We start from the raw sequence: 16,246 nt of genomic DNA on the forward strand, positions 1-16,246 counted from the left end.
CTTGACAGAAGAGCTTACATGATAAATTACCCTGTTCCAGGCTGGGTTTTTGTAACAACTCCTATTGATGCTTCTATTTATCACTTCTGTAGTAGTGAAAGGCTTATGCACGGCTGTGCATTGATATTTTATAGAAAGTCCCTGCACAGAAGAGCTTACATGATAAGTTACCCTGTTCCAGGCTGAGATTTTGTAACAGCTTCTACTGATGCTACTATTTTTCACTTCTGTAGCAGTGACAGGCTTACGCAAAGCTGCGCATTGACATTTCATAGAAGGTCTCTGCTCAGAAGAGCTTACATGATAAGTTACCCTGTTCCAGGCTGATACTACTATTTATCACTTCAGTAGCAGTGACAGGAATATGCAGCACTGCGCATTGACATTTTATAGAAGGTCCCTACTCAGAAGAGCTTACATCATAAGTTACCCTGTTCCAGGCCCGGGATTTTGTAACAACTCCTACTGATGCTACTATTTATCACTTCTGTAGAAGTGACAGGCTTATGCAGCGCTGTGCATTGACATGTCATAGAAGGTCCCTGCTCTGAAGAGCTTACATGATAAGTTACCCTGTTCCAGGCTGATACTACTATTTATCACTTCTGTAGCAGTGACAGGAATATGCAGCACTATGCATTGACATTTTATAGAAGGTCCCTGTTCAGAAGAGCTTACCTTGTTCCAGGCATTTTCTATCAGCACAGCACAGCGTTTCAGACCATGGTCTCAAGCTAAGTAAAACTTGTTTTGCTTTTTCTGTGCACAGTGATGGGTATATTACCCTTTTGATAATTACATTTCAGTGGTGGTGGAGTTTTTTTTGCCAGTGATAGTACATAAGCAGCTTGGATTTTAAAACAGTATTGAAGTTGTTTACTGCTGCATTGAAATTTTTGAGGCTTTTCTCCACTGGTTTGTGAAATGGTTATTGGGGGAGTGTAACCCATCTTTGGTGAGTAATATTTTGTAGTTAAATTTTGGGATTTAAACATCTCTATCATATCTCCCCTCTCCACACACCATTTTAGTTGCCTTCCTCTGGACCAACTCCATCCTTTTTATGTCTTTTTGGAGCCTCCAGAATTGAACACAATATTCTAAATGAGGTCTCACCAGAGTCTTCTACAGAGGCAAAAATCGCTATTACTTGGTAGCAATGGACTAAAGAAGGCTCTATCTGCTGAGGAAAACAAAGGATTGAATTTAATGGAAGGATACCTCAGTGGCTGCTTTTAACATTACTGCAAAAGATGAAAGAGCTGCAGTTAAGAAAAGATCCTTACATTCCTTTGGAAAAACATGGGATGCGTTATTGGAAGTAGCTGTCATGCCCTATTAATGTAACCTTGTCATATGTATTATTTTACTGAATTCATACATTATTTTGTTAACATATCCATACATTTATTCTTATAAAACTATTCTGGTTGTACATTAACTATCCCTATTGTTCTTTTTTTGTATAACCTGTTTGATAACTAACAACAAATAAAAATGATTGAACTAAAAAAAATTGCAAAATTGCCAACTGCTGAACAAATTGTAAATAGATACAAGAAATGTATATTATTACAGAGACAGAAATTGCACAGCAGTAAGGCATAAGATGAAGGCAACCTCATCAAGATATAGAACACACACAGGCAATAAGGTCGTTATTGAATACAAGCACAGTATGTGAGAACAGAGAGTGTCAGAAGAGTTAGGGCGCTGGCCTTTGAGCGGACTGCCGGCCACGATGGACCACTGGTCTGACCCAGCAGCAGCAATTCTTATGTTCTATGACCACAAAATATGACATTGCAATAAGAATGGAGAGGTGACCAAGTGTGATGGGAGGAGCTGAGAGTACTGGACTTCTCTGCGGTAGGCGTTAAGCAAAGTGTGTTGAAATCTGTTTTCCATTTTGTAACGCAAAAGCTTGGCCCATGCAATGAAACATCTTCACATCCAATTAGTATTTCAGAGTGGTCAACAGGAGTTGAGATGGAGAATACAGTAGCTAGAGAATTACTATTGCTACTATTTGGGTTTCTGCCAAGCATTTGTGACCTGGATTGTATACTGGGCTAGATTGACCATTGGTCTGACCCTGTATGGCTATTGTCAAGTTCTTATGTCAGAAGCCTAAGAAACAAGATGGGACAGTTAGAATATATTGCACTAAATGAAAAGATAGATATAATAGGGTGGAAAGAAGAAAACCAGTGGGACACTGTTATATCGGAGTGAAAGGGTGGATCGAATTGATCGGGTCAATTGAAATCATTTATATTTAAGTGATATCTGTAAATTGTACCCCAGTTATTTCAGCCTTGATAACAAGCTCTCTGTTGAGACATATTTATTTATGGAAGTGTATAATTCTTTTTAAATTTGCATGCTTCTGCTACAAATCGGTTAACGGCTCCTCCCCAAGTTACATAAACACACACTTTAACCTCTACTGCAGCAACAGGACAACACGGAGAACTCAATTGTTCGCCTTCCCTTCGCCTAAACACTGCCCTCTCAAAAGATTCCTGGATAGAACTTTTGCCTTCCAAGCAGCCAAGTCGAACCCATGGCTAGCTCAGATGATACTCGAGGCCCCCACTTACCTATCATTCAGAAAACTACTAAAAACGTACCTTTTCAGCAAACACGACCCTTAATAACCCATTCACCTCACATGACACTTACCCCACCGCTGCCCCCTTCCTCCTTCACCAGTCCCTCCCTCCCCCACTCTCTACCTCCCCTACCTAGCTCGGTCAAACCTGCAATTTCTGTAATATTGATGTAAACCTGCCCTCTTTGCAGACAGTTAAGAATCGCTGTAACTTCACGGCTGACTGCGGCAAATCACTGTTATTTATTGTAATTCAGCCTGCAATTTTCTGTCAAAAATTCTTCTAATTATGCTGTAAATCTGCTTCTAATTTTGTAAACCTACTTCTATTTTGTTGTAAATCTGCTATTCAATGCTGTAAATCTGCTTCTAATTTTGTAAACCTACCTCTAATTTTGTTGTAAATCTGCTATTCAATGCAGATCATTTGCTAATTGATGTAAACCGCCTAGAACTCAATGGGTATGGCGGTATATAAGAATAAAGAATAATAATAATAATAATAATAATCTCCCAATTGGGGAGATTCTCAGTGGATCCTCTAATACCTCCTTCTACCAATATTCTTTCAAGATGTTTCAGTCTAGGCCATCCATCTTGAGAGGACGGCTTTATTTACCTGCTTGACTAAACAGTGTCTACTATAACTTTTCATCTACAGCTGCTTCCCCAATGAAGCAATAAACATAAGTATTTGGGAAGCCCAGTCTGGTGTGTGACATGTTTTGCCACCTGGAGAGGGAGGGTGATTTCAAACTCTAGATCTCCTAAGCAGGATACATGACCCCACTGCCCCTTCCACTGACTCAGGGGGTGGCTACATATTTGAGACAAGAACCTCACCCTTTCTCTATTACCCTAGAAACCAGGGTTAAAGGGGGAAACGGGTTCACCAGTCTGCACAAATTCATGTTTTATTCTGGTTGTCTCTGTAATCCACACAGAACTTGTGCAATATTGTAATTGTACTTGTGATAACTCATGTCTCAAGAGATGAAGGAAGTAGAACCAGGAATGTGAATGCTTATACTTTATTGAGGAAGCGAAACAAGGGACAGCAGAATCATGAGACATCTCTACAGAAAAATAGGCTTCAAGTGCTAGATGATATGGAAGAAGATCCCTTGTATGGAAGAGAAGAGTACAGAGAGGATTCTACGGTGGCCATTTGGCACATTCCTTTGGCTGATAGCGAGGCCAGGACCTTCTAGAAGAGAGAAAAAGACAAGTAAATACTGAGCAGAGGCAATCTGAGAGAAAAACACAAAATCTTTCTGAAGGGATTATCGTGATCAGTATTGAAGTGGGAGTTGCTTCAAGAACACATTGATTAGGTGCTGTTTAGGTCTGAATGCAGAATTTTTATTTTGGATTACATTATTACTTCCTGTTTTTTCATGTTCCTGGTGTTCATACAGTAGATCTCTAATAAAGACCGGTTTCTTTCCTGCTCTGTACTAATATCGAAAAACTAGAGGTGATTAGTTCTGGGGAAGGAGGCTGCTAGAAGAGCCAGGTTTGTGCCCTACCTGAGTGGATTTGGACCAAGTCCTCAGGGACCACATGCCAGTTGAGTTTTCAGGAAATCCGTAATGAAATTGCAAGAGATACGAGGGTTCTTCAAAAGGTTCCTGCACTTTCATATATCCATATTTTTTATATTCTTTTCTGATGGTTTAAGAAGTTAGTAGGATGCTGGGAAAAATGTATCATAAAACAGGGTGATTATGTGGAAGAGTGATATAATTTCCTTTTGAGATAATTAATAAATAGTGTTCAAACAAGTAAAAGTGCGGAAACCTTTTGAAGATCCCTCATATATTTAGCACACCCTTTCTCCATTACATGCAAATATCTCTCATGCATATTCATTGTGGGTGCACCGACTGGCCTGGATGTCCCTGAGGACTGGGTTGAAAGCCACTGCTCCACCTCCTTTCCCCAATCCCTATGCAGTGCCCACAGACGCAGAGAAAACACTTCCTTCAGGGCAGCTCCCAGAGCCAGCAGGTTGATGCATATGCCATGGCTATGAAGCTCAGGTCTCCTGCAAAGCTGCATAATGTTGGGGTTCATGGAAGCAACACTGCCACCTACTGCCAACACGTGGGATCATTTTAATAAAGATTATGTCATAGACCAGAGAGAAGGAGGTGGCTAAATGATTGGTAATTGCTGTCTTTTACCTATGCTCAAATTGCTAATATACCTAACAAGAGGAAGTTGGATTTACCAGCAATTATGTCCCATGGGATTTCTTTAATGGCGTTTGTTTATCCAGAAAGGTTTCTGCAAGAAAAAAGAAACAAACCAGGTTCAAGGGAAGAAGGAGAGCGAGATTCTAGAGAAAAGCAGCAAAGTCACTTCAAAGGGATCAACCAAGAGAGGCACAAAGATACTCACAGATAGTCACACAGCAACATTTGTATATGCACACCCACGCACACACCAGACACACATGAACATACATGCACACACACGAACACATATGTATACAGAGCTAGACACAGTTGCTACAAAGAGAAAGTTTTGCTGATACAGTAACTCCAAAAAAGAAGCGGTTTTGAAATTTACAACAGTTGAGAAGAACAAGAACAAAAGTCTGGACTTAACTCTATATCCTTTATTTAAAGGGAAGAACGAGAGCAGAGATTTTAGAGAAGAGCAGTAAAGTCACTGTTCTGTCAGCAAAGGCATCAATCAATGGAGGTGTGCAGACACCTATGAACACGTCTGTGCACACACACATACGCTAACAGATAGTGAATGCAGACAAGAACAGACACGTACCGGGAGCATAGCCACGGAAGGTCCCAGGCCCACCCAGTTTCACCTAAAGCCCACCCAGAGGCAGTGCACACCAGCTACCAAGGATTACATATCTCTCAGTCCTTTTTCCTCCCTCACCCCTCCATGGTATTTCAGTGAATTATGGGTGTCAGGCCAACCAACACAATGCTGGACCTGTGGGGAGATGGGTGCTGGGTGCTGAAGGGAATAATAATTAATCATAATTTATTTTTATATATCACCTACCCAGCAGTTCAAAGCAGTTTACACAATAGGTTCTCAGCATACAATATAATATTAACATCATACATAATATAATTCTTTTTTTTTTAATTCTTTATTCATTTTCAAACTTACAATAAGTTTGATAAAATGTCCAAACAAATTAACAATAGCTATATCACTTAATAATCATCAATGGTATCAGTAATATATTCTTAACTCCCCCCTCCCCCCTTACCTATCAAATAATCAATACTTATATAATATATACCAATAAAGTTCCCCCCTTCCCTCACAATTGAACTTGTAAATTTAAGGGAAAAGAAAATTTCATCGAATCTGTACAATACTTTGTTAATGGCTCCCAAACATCTTGAAATTTCTTGAAACTACCCCGCTGTATTGCCAAAAATCTCTCCATTTTATATATATGACATAAGGAATTCCACCAGAAATTATAATTTAATCTACTCCAGTTTTTCCAATTATACGTAATTTGCTGAATGGCAACACCAGTCATTATGAGTAATAATTTGTTATTGTTTGTAGAAATCTGACTTTTTGCTCTCATTGCCATACCAAATAACACAGTATCATATGATAATGCTACTAGGTTATCTAATAAACAATTAATTTGGTCCCAAATTGATTTCCAGAAATTCATAATAAATGGACAATAGAATAATAAATGATCTAAAGTCCCTGCTTCGAGATGACAATGCCAACATCTATTAGACTTAGAGCTATCCAATTTTTGTAACCGAACTGGGGTCCATAACGCTATATGTACTCAGCATACAATATAATAATAACATCATACATATTATAATTCTAAGTAACTAATACAAGCATAAAACTAATGAATAAAAAAACACAAAATAAACTAAAATAAGTATAGATTAAAAGATTAAAAGTACATTATAACTACATGATAATATGAAAATCAATAATGTATATTATATTGTTTAAATAAGTGAGTTTTAAGATCTTTTTGAAATTGATAGTAAGTAAGAAATGGAAATGGAAGGGGGAGAGGTGCTGAATCTGCAGGAAAGGTTGGGTCAAGGAACGGAGGTACTCCATCTGTGGGCAGGAGGGCTATGGATAAGAGAGAGGGGTGCTGAATTGGTTGTGGGGGGTCTGGGGGCAAGGATGAGAATTGCTAGACCTACAGGATGGCTGGAGGCAAGATCTGCAAGGGATGGCTGGAGAGAAGGGAAAGAAGTTATAGAAATGCATGGGGAAGGCCTGTAAAAAGGGTCGGGACTGGAGGGAAGGGAGAGAAGTGCTGTTTTATGGGAGGGTTTACAGGGAAGCAGTGGCATGCGGAGAGGGCTTTCAGGGGATTCAGTGGGCAGCCTGCTCAACCAGTCAAACTGCATCAATCAAAAAAGGAAGCCAAAAGGAAAAAAAAGCAGGGCTCTTGGGCTGGGGATTCTCCGAACCTCCTGATCTGAATTTGATTGGCTGAGCACCATTTACCTTTTTTATTTTATTTTGTGATTAGAATGTGTCATATTTGCAAGGTTGAAATTGGCGGAGAAAGACTCACCTGGAAGCATTGGATGAGTCCCAAACTGAAAAAGCAGAGAAAACCAAAAAAACTCTGTGGAGTGACGATGCTCCCAAATGGACTTTATTAGAAAGTATCAAAGTTCCAAAGGTACACTAAAATCATCCACATAAAATAATTCCATCCACATAAAAGTAAATCATCCACATAAGAGCCTTAAAGGACCTAGTCCGCTAGGGATACAGGACCCAACACGGTCCGCGTTTCGACAAAAAGTCTTCTTCAGGGGTCCTATAAATAATGAGGGGTGCATTAAGAATGAATGTAAGTTATGAATAGTAGTGGTGATAAAATGTGAAACTGTGAATGATATCTGGCATGCAAAGAGTATAAAAGATATGTGACAAAAGGACACAGTGATGTAAATGGCACTAATGAAAATGAGTTGGTGAAAAAGGTGATAAATGTCATCAAAATGTGAAAACAGAAAATATTTGGATCTATGCAAAATGCAGAGTGAAGTGAAAAACTTAATTGCATTATAAAAATGGTGGACGTGCGAAGACCCTGCTCAACAAATGATCAGTGAATACTTTGTTTAAACAAGCTAGAAAGACACAAAGGGAACTGTATAGGACAAGAAAAGGAAGAGGAATACATACCCTGGGGATCCAATAAAGGTGTGTACGTGGGAAACGAAAATAATATTGAATTTAAAATTTCAGAAGTTAAAACCATATATGAAACTCTATACTACTGCCAAGTTTAAGATTAAACATATTAGCAAAGCCATGTAGAATATTTTAAAACCCTAAAACAGATACAGATGATAGATGATAGAAAAAAAGGGGGCCATGCAGTAAAAAAGCATTCACTTACTTCAGTTTCCTTTTTCCCCCCTCTTTCTTTTTGTTTTGTGGCCCAATCCACCAATCAGATTGCATATTTAATTGCTCCTCCTTCACTGCACTCCCTTTCCATTGCAAATGCAAGCAGTGTCTCACTTCTGGTTCGCCACACAATTTTTTACTTTGGTTCCTGCTTCTGTTTTGTTTAAACCTGCACAGCTCTTTTCAAGGATGTCATGGGTCTCTGATGATTTCTTCTAGATTTCGTTTTTCTCTGCTTTCATTTTTCCTCTTAACTTTCACTGGATGACTCTCTTTTGGGTTTTTCCTCTGGCTTTTTCTTTTTCTCTTAATTAGCAGTATTCAGCTATGTATTTTTATATCCCTTAACTTTTTTTAGTGTTCTTTAGTAATGTGCAGCATGGTTCCTTTTCTGAGCCCATCCCCCCACTATCACTTTTCTGTGGCTCCTTCTCACCGGTTTTCTTTCAATCACAGCTCACTGGGTATGCTAACTTGTATGGCTTTTGACCTGTTAGTTTTTCAATTAGGTTTTCAATTTAGCCTCTTTATTGGAAGATCTCACCCCCTCTTTTTTACTGCATGGCCCCCTTTTTTTCTATCATGTATCATCTGTATCTGTTTTAGGGTTTTAAAATATTCTACATAGCTTTGTTAAAAACATTCATAGAAACATAGAAACATAGAAAAAGACGGCAGATAAGGGCCACGGCCCACCAAATCTGCCCACCCCAATAACCCTCCCCTACCTTTCTCTGTGAAGAGATCCCATTTTGACTTAAAATCAGGCACGCTCCTGGCCTCGACCACCTGCAGTGGAAGATTATTCCAGTTTCAAGTCAACTATTGGAGCTGCTGTAGCTCGTAATTGATGCCCCACCAGGAGGTTGAATATGAGCTCTTGCACAGCAAAAATGGATGCACTGCGGATCATAATGCAGCTTCAGAAACATCCTGAATAGGAATTAAGATGAAAATTTGCCATGCAGAAGCTGTAAGTCGCTCTCTATGATCCACAATTGACACAGGAGGGATCAGGTGTGCTCTTGGATAGCACAAATTAATACAATGTGCTATCGGAGAGGAGAGAGAGAGTTCTTTCTCTGTGCTATCATATTGCATTTTATTGTTTTTTTGTTTTCTTGTGTTCCTCAGTAGCTGATGTAGAGGAAACGAAGAGCTGATTTGGTTGGCGAAATGAGTAGTTGCCTAGAGGTAAAAACATAAAAGCATGGAGACCTTGGTCTGCTGGAAAGGAATGCAAAGGAAGAAACGACGATGATAAAGTAATAGATTGGTGTAAATGAAAATCCTTACCAAGTGTAGGAAAGAATCTGGGATGAGTTCGGAAAAACTCTTAATTTGGAGAAGGGAATCAAGGTTTTCTCAGGAGTTAGAACATCATGAAGCCTGAATGGATAGATAAAGGTATTCTCAGGCTTCATGTTTCTCTGTAAGTGTGGAAAAACCTCCAAAGTGCTGAGGTAGTAAATAGAAGAGATGAAAGCTAATGTAGTAGATTGCATCAAATTGAAATGAATTCAGAATGTCAAAGGCATGTCCTGCCAATGAGAGAAACAACCCCTGTGTCCAACTGGATAGAGCAACTAAAGAGAGTGAATCTATCCAGTAGCCATGGCCTAAGCTGTGGTCAAGAAAAAAACATAGGGTTTGGATTTTTTTCTTCTATGTATTGAGGCACTCATGCAAAATTGTCATTTCTTTAATAAGACATTAACTATTTTTTCTGAGGCCCTCCAAGTACTTACAAATCTAAAATGTGGCCCTGTAAAGGATTTGAGTTGGAGACCACTGTTCTAAACAGTGTGTCTTTCATGAATCTACTGGAGATGAACTGAGCATCTGTGTGTGTGTGGTAGATTACTAAAGCTTATTTCCTTTTGCATTATTTGTTATTTTTAGTGCAAGTATCCCTTCAGACAATGTATTAGATATTGCATACCAGATTAACTTTTATAATCAGACTTAAACTGAGTTTGTTTTATTTCTTTACATTTATTTTAAGGCTGGAATGATGTTTGTTAGTATTTCCTGCTGACACAAGACTGAATGATTTAGTTACAAAATTCCTATTCTCCTTCATATATAGGAACAGCGTTTTCAGGTCATCTGTTACGTGCTTTGTGCATTTCTAATTTGAACTCTACTTAAAGTAATTTTTAGAAGAGGTTGTACTGAATATTCTTGGACTTGATGATTATTACATATGTTGTAATCTAATATGTTATATATATATATATATATATATATATATATATATATATATATATACTTTCTCTCTCACACATTCTCTCCCACTAACTGCAGCGGTGGGAGGGGGACACTCATCTTGCTGACTTAGAAGTGCATTCACTCTGAAGCCCCCCATATCTGTCTTCACTAATCTCCCCTATGCTTCCCACCCCCCGTGATCTCTGTTCATCAGGCAAGCCTCTCTTATCCGTACCCATCTCCAGACTCTGTCCATTCTTTCTTGTATCACCATATGCCTGGAACAGGTTGCCTGAATCAGTATTCAAATCCAAGCTAAAGCCCCACTCAACTCCCGCACACTGCTATCAGATACCTAGACCCACTGTATCATTTCCTCTACCATAATTTCCCCAACACTGAAATGTCCTGTCTAAATTAGATTGCAAGCTCTTCTGAGCAGGGACTGTCTATTGTATGTTAAAATGTACTTTGCTATGTATGCTTTTCAGTGCAATAGAAATAATAATAAATAGTAGTACAGCAGTAAAGTCACTTTATTGGCATCAATCGATAGAGGCAGACAAACCTATAGACACACAAATGCTCACAAATACAGACAGATAAATGAACCCAGACACAGAGGTAGACACAGTGGCTACAAAGAGCAAGATTTTCTGATACAATAACACCAATTCAATACTTTTGACATTGGCAATAGTTCAGAAAATCAAATGTTTGGACTTACCAAATCATAAGTAACAGAAACCTAAAGGGAAGAATGAGATCAGTGGTTTTAGAGAAGAACATCTCATGGGAAACTCACAGAGCAGCAAAGTCACTTTATTGGCATCAATCAATAGAAGGAGACAGACATAGGCAGAAATAGGACAGAATTATAGACAGAAATATGCTGTTAGATATAGACATGCACACATACAAGCACACACACGCAGACATACAGACAGATATAAATACTGGTTGCAGTTTAATATGTGTCACATCTAGAATAGTTCACAAGAAAAAAGAATAAGATCAAAAGTTTGGGCTTACCCCATTGTTAGCAGTGTTCATCTAATAGAACCACATCATAAAATTAAAATCAACATTCTTGTTTATCAAATAAATAAGGAAATCATTAGAAATGTATTTATTTGATAAAGTTCAAGTTTAACTTTATTAATTTTAATATACTGACCATCGAAGGACACCTGGCTGGTTTACAATGTTAAAAATAAAAGGTTAAAAATAAATTTTTATAAGGGGAGGATGTGTGAACATTAAATCAACAAATTACAATTATGAATGTGAGCTTGAGGGTGAAGAGGTAAGGGAAAGTTGATAATTATATTATTAAAAGAAAAATTAAAAGGAGAGGAAGAGAGGGGGAGGATATGACATCAGGAAAGTGGTTCGCTTCTTAGAAGCAATTTGTATTTAGTTTGTTAGCTATTAGGGAGGAAATATTTAAATGCTATGGTATGCATCTTTGAATAAAAATGATTTTAGTTTAATCCTGAATTTATCGAGTGAATTTTCAAGAAGGAGTTGAAGTGGCATGGCTTTCCATAAAGTAGGAGCTACTATAAAAAAAATTGTAGTAGAATTCTTTGATGGAAGGTATGGTCAGTAGATTCTGATCGGCTGATCTAACAGTCCAGGAAGGGCAAAAAGGAATGATGAGTTTATCAAGAAAAGATGGGAGATGCGAAAGTTTGATTTTGTAAACCAGCATTAAGGTTTTATAGGTAATACAGTGAGTAAGGGGTAGCCAGTGAGCTTTTCACAGAAGAGGAATTACATGATAATATTTCCCAACCTTATAAATAAGCTTAATTGTCGTGTTTTGAATGAGCTGCAGATGACGTAGTTCTTTTTGAGTGATTCCATTATATAGAGAGTTACAGTAATCTAAATGAGAGATGACCAGTGAGTGAACGAGGGTTGTAATTGCATCAGTTTCAAGAAATGAGTTTAGGGAATGAATGAGAGGAAGTTTTTGGAAACAGGCTTTTACAACAGAGCTTATCTGGTCATGAAAGGTTAAATTTATTTTTGATTCAATTTTTATCAGACAAGATTTAATAAAGATTTAACAAGAATTTTGATTTTAATTTTACGATGTGGTTCTATTTTTATTCTTCTAAACTTTTTATTTTTTAGTAATATTTGAAACTGTATATTAACTAATGCTGTATTTGACTGCTGTATGAAATATTGTTTTTATGAAATTGTAATTTTTTGCTGAAATGTTTCAGTTTTCTTTATCTGTTGTGAACCGCCCAAAACAGGTGGTAGGGCGGTATATAAGAAAATAAATTCTTATTATTATTATCTAAAGGGAAAAAAGAGAGCAGTGATTTTAGAGAGGAACTTCTCATGGGAAAGTTACAAAGCAGTAACTCACTGTATTGGGATCAGTCAACAGAGGCAGACAAGCATATGAACTCACACACACTGAGGCAGACACACATATAACCACAGATATAGACACAGATATGAACCCAGACACACACACACAGCTGTAGATAGAGTGGCTGCAAAGAGCAAGATTTTCTGATACAGTAACATCAATTTAATACTTTTGACTTTGGCAATAGTTCAGAAAAACAAAAGTTTGGACTTACCACATCACCAGTAGCTTTATTCTAAAGAGAAGATTAAGAGCAGTGATATTAGACAAGAACGTCTCATGGGAAAGTCACAGATCAGCAAAATCACTTTATTGGCAACAATTAATAGAGACAGACACACATATGTTCACAGATACAGACATGGACACACAGATAGAGAAAGATGTACACACAGGAGGTAGAAACGCAACTGCTGAAGAAAAAATACTATATGAACACATATACACACATTCACAAAGTGGCTGCAAAGAGCAAGATTTTCTGATACAATAACACTAATTCAATACTTTTGACTTTGGCAATAGTTCAGAAAAACAAAAGCTTGGACTTACCACAATATAAGTAATGTAATCCTAAATGGAAGAACGAGAGCAGTGATTTTATGGGGAAAGTCACAGAGCAGCAAAGTCACTTTATTGGCATTAATCAATAGAGCTAGAAACACATATGCTCACAGATGGAGACAGAGACACACAGAAATACAGAGACAGAGATGCAAATTTACACAGAGGTAGACACAGTGGCTAGAAAGAACAATAAATTAGAGAGGCAATCAAACTGGGTAACAGAGTAATAATGGGAGGTTTGAACTACCCAGATATTGACTGGGTAAATGTATCAACAGAGGATGCTAGGGAGATACAATTCCTTGATGAAATCAAAGACTGCTTTATGGATCAGCTGGTTCAGGAACCAACAAGAGGTGATGCCATTCTAGGTCTAGCTCTTAGTGGAGCCTATGAATTGGTGAAGGAGGTAATGGTGTTGCCACTTGATAACAGTGATCATAAGATGCTCAGATTTGATATCATCTCTGGAATAAGTTCACACAGGAATCTAATAGAACAGCACTTAAGTTTAAGAAAGGAGACTATGATAACATAAGGAGAATGGTAAAAAGAGACTTAGAGGTGCAGCTGCAAATGTCAAAAATGGACATCAGGCGAGGATTTTATTCAAAATACCAAAACAACAAAATAAAAATAGCACCAAAAGGTTCCACAAAGTTTATGGCTTCCTGTACAGTACAATGTCAGTTTAAAAGTTTGTGTATAGCCTTTAAAACTCTTCATCTTTCACAACCCTCTAATTTAGCTTCTCTCACTGTACCTTGTACTCCATCATGTTTACATTGATTCCAACGGACTTGATCTTCCATCCCCAAGAATGGCCCACTATGAATCAACTCATACCTCTGCATAATTTTTTCTCTCTCCATTGTTTTGGAATAATCTTCCACCTTATATTAGATCTGAGCAAACCTTTTCCAAATTTAAATCACTCTGGAAGACATTTTTTTCAGGGTAACTGAATGAAATTCATGGCATCAGTAAATCTATTATTAAATTTTAACCATTTTAATAGTATATTGTTTTTATATTTTTATTTTTGATTGTAAGAATGTCTCTTGTTTGATTGTTTTATCTTTCCTGTTAATATTGGCATTCTTTTCATTGTGATTTGTTTTGAAAACCGCTTTGAGATTTTGTTTTAAGAGGGATATCAAATGAGAAATAAAAATAAACAATCAAAACAACCAAAGGATTGTGGAACAGAAGATCAGATGTACCAGACTGTAGTTTATTAAGTGGCCAAATAACTTGAAAACAGTGGGCTGATGTCAAGATACGAGGTTACATTGGTGCAGAGGTGGACAACTCTGGCCTTAGAGGGCCAGAATCCAGTCAGGTTTTCAGGATTTCCCCAATGAATATGCATTAAAAGCAGTGCATGCAAATAAATCTCATACATATTCATTGAGGATCCTGAAAACCTGACTGGATTTTGGCCATCGAGGTCCAGAGTTTTCCACCCCTGCATTGGAGGCTTCTGTCCTGTGCTCTTCATTTGTAGCCTCTTCAACTGCATGGATTTTTTTGACTATCACGGTTTATATTTAAGAAAGCCCAGGACCCTTAAAGACCCCTGAGGAAGGCATTTTACTTTGGCAGAACTCGGCCTGTGTTATTTGGTTTTATCTTGTTTGTCACTTGTGACTGTTAGTCATCATTTGTGGATTGTTTTAAGTCATTTGGGAACTGGTATATCTGATCTGTTCCACAATCTTTTTGTTGTTTTGCTGCTTCATCTCCTTTGTGCAACATTTTGGATTTTGTTCTTTTGTCTTAAGGCATTACTGGTGCAAGATATGGTGTTCAATTCTGATGAATCAGAGAAATTCAACCAAATTTCTATAATTCTGGATGATTTAATGGGCCAGTTTGACAAACTGAAGAGTAGCAAATCAGCTGGACTGGATGGTATACATCCCAGACTGCAGATAAAAGTGAAAAATGAAAGAACATAAGAACATAAGAATTGTCATCTCCGGATCAGACCCTAGGTACATCAAGTCCAGTGATCCCTACATGCAGAGGCCCCGCCAGGTGTACCCTGGCATAGTTTTAGTCCCCATATCACTCTATACTTCTCATAAGAAGATGTGCATCTAGTTTATCCTTACCCGTATCACTCTATGCTACTCATAATGAGATGTACATCAAGCAATAGTTTAAAAAAATACCTTAAATTTTAAAATTAAGACTAATACAAATCTAAAATTAGAAAAAAAAATTATATAAAAGGCAACATAAAGAGACTGACGCACTGGAAATGAGATGGGAGGAGAAAAGGGATGGAGTGACTTCCCAATGAGGAAAGGCTAAAGCTCTTCAGAATATGGACTTTTCCTCCAGGAAATTGTCCAAACCTTTCTTAAAACCAGCTACGCTATCCGCTCTTGCCAGAACCTCTGGTTTTAAAAGTATTTCCCTATAAATTCATTGAGTCTTTGTAATTTTTGATGGAGTGAAAAATCTATCCACTTGTACCCATTCTACTCCTCTCAGGAGTTGAAGGCTTCAATCATATCTCCCCTCAGCCGTCTCTTCTCCAAGCCCTAACCTCTGTAGTCTTTCCTCATACGAGAGGAGCTCCATCCTCTTTATCATCTTATTCGCTTTTATTTGAACCTTTTCAAGCACCCGCCGACTTCAACTGATACAAAATACTCCAGTTAAACTCATTTACAAAGCTAAAATATGACCACGTCACCCCACTTCTTCGTGAATCTCATTGGCTACCAGATTCACATAGAACAACATATAAAATACTTTTACTAGTCTTCAAACTTAGGGCTCCTTTTATCAAGCTGTGGTAGGCGGTTAACACGCGGAATACCGCATGTTCAACCGCCTACTGCGCTAGTCGCTAATGCCTCCATTGACAAGGCATTAGATTTTTGGTGTGCCGCGGGGTTTAACGCGTTTTGAAATATCCGACGCGCTAACCCCCGTAGCGCACCTCAATAAAAGGAGCCCTTAAACTCTCCTACTTCCCTGGACAAATATCTTATTAGAGAATGACACGGGGAAAAAATCTGTCCCCGTCACTG

At 38.0% G+C, this 16,246-nt stretch overlaps 1 long non-coding RNA gene across 1 annotated transcript in view; it reads right to left on the reverse strand.

Annotated features, from left to right (window-relative positions):
* Positions 1-3,643: 3,643 nt before the first annotated feature.
* LOC117354750 overlaps positions 3,644-16,246 on the reverse strand; it is a 49,886-nt gene continuing 37,283 nt past the window's right edge. Inside the window, exons 9-13 of the long non-coding RNA XR_004538233.1 lie at positions 13,185-13,205; positions 12,847-12,867; positions 10,968-10,988; positions 4,848-4,903; positions 3,644-3,821 (exon numbers count right to left, since the gene is read on the reverse strand). This is a non-coding gene — a long non-coding RNA (uncharacterized LOC117354750). The remainder of the gene's footprint in view (positions 3,822-4,847; positions 4,904-10,967; positions 10,989-12,846; positions 12,868-13,184; positions 13,206-16,246) is intronic.

The sequence above is a fragment of the Geotrypetes seraphini genome, chromosome 2 (assembly GCF_902459505.1).
Source record: "Geotrypetes seraphini chromosome 2, aGeoSer1.1, whole genome shotgun sequence".
NCBI classification, from domain to species: domain Eukaryota; kingdom Metazoa; phylum Chordata; class Amphibia; order Gymnophiona; family Dermophiidae; genus Geotrypetes; species Geotrypetes seraphini.